Genomic DNA, 4,654 nt, shown 5'->3' on the forward strand with positions numbered 1-4,654 from the left:
TCTCTAGCAGTGGTTCTTTGACATCCACTTTCACCTCAAGAGGGGAATTGTGACACTGTGGCCATCTCTCCTAAGATGGAAGTCTCTGTGAGTAGTGAAAGTAGTTTTAACATGGCTACTCTCTTCCATGTGGACTGCTGCACTTTATTTTAATTTTCGAAACAACACAATGTGTGCATATATCCTCTGGTATATGTGCCTCCTCCGCATATCGTATAAAATGGCCAAAAATGCCAGGGCAATTTTTTGGTCCCAGTCCAGCCCTGCCTGAGACAATAACCCCTACATTTCCTTTGTATTCACATTATTTCCTGTTATTTCCCCAAAACTTCCTCCTGCTAATTCCTAGTTGGAAAGTTGAATATGCCCATAACTTTGAACCCTTTCTTCCCATCGCTTTTAACAAGCAGTTAAGGTAGCTCACTTTGGATGCTTGCCTCGGCTGCTCCCCGCGCTGCCGCCGCAAAAACACAGACATGGACGAGCGGCCAGGGAAACGAGGGGACAGATTAATAAACACAGTGCAAACATACTGGACATTCTTTAGGCCCATCTGTAAACACAACCTGTTGGAGAGAGCGAGGCGTGGGCGCTGAATGTTTACTTGCCGGGCAAACGTGTATATAATCCAACTCGACTCCACTCTAACTCCTATCAGACGCCGCTTTGTGCGCGTGGGTGTATGTGGCAGTCGCCATATGTGGAGGCGGCGCTTCTGTTTGAATAGCTGGACCTGTGTCACATGCTTAAACCAGGAGCCCTGCAGAGTTTTGCATCTGTTGTCGCTCATGTCTTATTCAGTGCGTGCAGTCACAGTGAAAGTGTTGTGCTGGAAGTGGAAATGGCTGTCGGCTAAATTCTTTGGATGCAGTCCATTTATTATGTACAAAGACAAGTGCTTTATGACTTTTGGCTCGCGAATGTGTTAATGTTGTAAATATTACAGTAGGAGTAATCTTCAGATTTTAAACACTTTCCCAACGTTTTAATCGAAGTAGAATACAGATTGGGGCTCTATCCGTCACTAAAACTGGTTTCTTGCGTAATGTTTTAGTTATTAAACAGGCCAGAAAGTATTGTGCATGATTAAAATATTTCTTTCATTAAGAGAGGGGGATAACCTGAACTTGAACCGATGCATTCTGCTATGCTGTTTGAATGAAAGTACATGCAAGAGAGAGAAAGTGGATGAGATGGGGGTGAGAGCGTGATGAGAGGATGACCTTAAGTCTGTCTCCTCACTCCGTAGAGCCGATTGAGTAGTTCACCGCCCCCGTAAACTCTGACGACAATCCATTAAAATGATAATTGTATTTTAAATCGAGCCCCCGGGTCTTTGTAATGCACACAGCTCGTACAGTGCCTTGTGTAGTGACTGTTATCGTACGGTGTCATGAGTTGATGGCCCTTTGTTCCACCCCTCACTTCTGTGTGATCAGATAGATCGTCGCGTCAGGCGCAATCAAGGAGCCATCGTGTCCGGATCAAACGCTTTCTTGCATTTGAATTTACATTCCCTCTCTGTATGCGGATCAAAGGTTTCCCGGCTGAGGTGGCGTTTCTCAGCTGGGAAAGGTGCGCCGAAAGAATCTGAGGCCCTGAACTTAAGTCGGGAAAGAGAATTTTCTATCTCAGACTGATTAGAGTCACAGAGGAGGACTTCATAGTGTTAAAATGCAATTTCTCGTTAAGTGAATAGCCGCGACCGTGTCTACGTACCATCTTAGTTTTTGCAAAATTACATCACTCGGTGTCAGCGGCGCAATTTCACCCGTGATCTGACGTCTGTGATCCACTCGTGATCCTTCCGTCCTGTGATCGCTTAAGCTCTTTTCACCTTTCCCACTTCTGTGACACGTTTGAACATTATCCATTAGGTTTTTAACTGCTCGTATCTTCTCTCCATTCAGCACTCATTGCCTGTGCCGCAATAAAAATTCATTACAGTGTTTCGCCTTAGGTGAGTGCTTGATATGTGCAGAATTTCATTCTCACACTCCCAGGGGCAGCACCACTAAAATGTAATTTCAGTTTGAATAGTTATCCACGGGCCTGTGAGATCTTGCCCTTAAGCTGTAAGTTGCGTCTCTATCCGAACATGCGACTTGGGCTGCGTTTCTTTTATTATTTCTTGTTAGGTCGTGTTCGGGTTGTCCTGCAGCGTTTTGTTTACCTGCCATGTTTGATAAGCACGAGCCACATATTGCTGTGACGCCCGGAACCTGTTCAGATCGCTGCAGAGACACATAAAAATATCACTTTCATAACTGCTGTTTGCTGTTAACAGGAACAGAGGCCTTCTGCGGTACACGTGTCTACACCTTACTGAATCAATTACAGTACATGCCGGTGCTGTCATGTTTTTGTTGTGAAGCAGACATCCTTGAGGGGATTCTCAAGCCGCAACGACTCAAACGCATCTGGGTACATTGCAGGCAAAAAAGCAATCCGAGCACTTCTTATGTAATGCATTTCTTATGCGGCTTCTTTCAACAGCTACACCAGCAGATTGCTGGTTGCTACAACAAAGCCGACAAAAGTGCTGCTTTACACTTGACTTTCATGGGTAATTTGGCCTCGAGCTCTGCCAGCTTCTAATTCAAACTGAAAGCTAATTTTGTGTTCTACAATGTAAATTGTTTGTCCGAAGACTGTTTATCCCATCCCAAGTATCTCATTAAACAGTGAACTAGGAAGATAACATTTGTTCTAATTGCCTGCACAGGTGCTATGTTTATGAATGAGTCTTTTGAATCAAGATGTTTGTTTTTTTTCGCCCGAGGATGTGAAAACTGGCAACATCCAAACCATTTAGTATTACACTTAACGAGGTAAGATGAATTGTAATTGAATTTATGGGCATTTTCACCATGTTGCTGCATATTTTGGTGGCACTTCATAACTTTAAACAAGTTGAGTACCAATAACGTCCTTACTGGTCCCTTCTGGCACCATGTAGGTACAGTGAAGGAAAAAAAGACCAAGGGTATCAGAGGAGTAACTACTGGACATTTTAGAGAAAAGGAGAAACTATACAATATAGAAATGATACTCTGTGTACCTACTTGGTACTGAGAAACTGCAACTGTCAGGTTATATGGCTCATATCTCAAGGCCAATATGGACTCCTCATGCCTAAAACATTAGAGTTGGTATAAAGATCTCCAACGTGTCTGTGATATAACCTTCATTGTCTAAAATAATAAAGTCATGTGATCTACTACTTAGGTGCACATTAACAACAAATATTACTGGGACCACAGCAAAACATTGAACACATGCATTTAATAAACAGAGATTCAAATCATATTTTCTACCACTGACAATCCCACAAATTAATTACCCATATTTTTTTGCACCCTGACCGGACACCACTCATACTAGGTTTTGGCATAGTCTGCTCAGCGAAGTTGCGACTATTCCAATATTCCTCCCGACCAATGTCAGGACAGCGGAATCACTCTCCATCTCGCACAAAAGACCCAAGACTCATTTATTCAGACTTCACCCTGCATAGCATCATTCCTCCCCAACCCCCCCTCCAAAAAAAAAATTGTATGCACTTGTGTGTTTGTATCATTAGCACTTCTATCATAGCACTTATGCACTTAAAGAATCTTTGACAAATAGCAGTTATGATCCTCAGATGAGGGCTTGACAATTGTTTCTATATTTCTTTTACTCCATCGACAGTGGTATGTTGTGGTTTCTCTCTTTGACAAATGAACTCATTGTAAGTCGCTTTGGACAAAAGCGTCTGCTAAATGTAAATGTATTCACCAATCCATGAAGTTCAGGTAGCAGGTATTGGGGAAAAGAAATTGGTATTGGTTGGTAAATAGCAACACCTTTGTTCGAGAAACAAGCTTTGTTAAAGTCGTGGCGATGTTACAGTTTCACTGGTTCTCCTATGAAAACACTCATCTGACTTGCCAGATAGTTTGTTGCAAAAGTCCATCTTAGAAGTTGCTACAAAACAATTTGGAAAATGGATGGTACTTCTAAGGAAAAAACCTGACCTATCACTACTGATCATAGGCTAACATTAACCAATCAGATCGCCACCATCAATGGAGCCAGTTGTTAAATCTAACTCTTACTGAAACTATTCAAGAGAACAGAGAAAACATCTCTTCCATTTAAAAAAAGGCAAGTAATGCTGTTTTGGCTCTTCTGTCAGTGAGAAATACTCTCCATTTCCAATATAGCTAATGCTATAGCAGCTATGTTAATCTCCTAAAATACCAAATTGTTACTGCCTTGTATCCCATAGCAAGTGACGGACTGGTAATCTGTAATTTGGGCAGATTCCAGAGGGGCTATGGGCCCTTTTGGGCCCGGCAACCAATCACAGAGCAGCATGATTATCGCAGCCATGCGGCCCCAAACTCACTTTTCACAGTCCTCTTCCAAGCTTCTACAATACTCTCAAGTTGAATCATAGCCCACTTTCTCCACTTTCTTCACCTCTGGCAACGCAGCAATCTGATCAGTCTTTATATACCACATACGAGTCTCTCTCTCACAGTCATGGTTACCTTCTACAGTCACAAACTTTTATATCAGTCAGCATTATTTTGTGGCTAAATGTCTTATTCAGATGTTCAAAAACGTGGATGGTTTGAAATAAAACAAATCTACCTGCATGTTTTTT

The sequence above is a fragment of the Acanthopagrus latus genome, chromosome 23, assembly GCF_904848185.1.
Source record: "Acanthopagrus latus isolate v.2019 chromosome 23, fAcaLat1.1, whole genome shotgun sequence".
Classification (NCBI taxonomy): Eukaryota; Metazoa; Chordata; class Actinopteri; order Spariformes; family Sparidae; genus Acanthopagrus; species Acanthopagrus latus.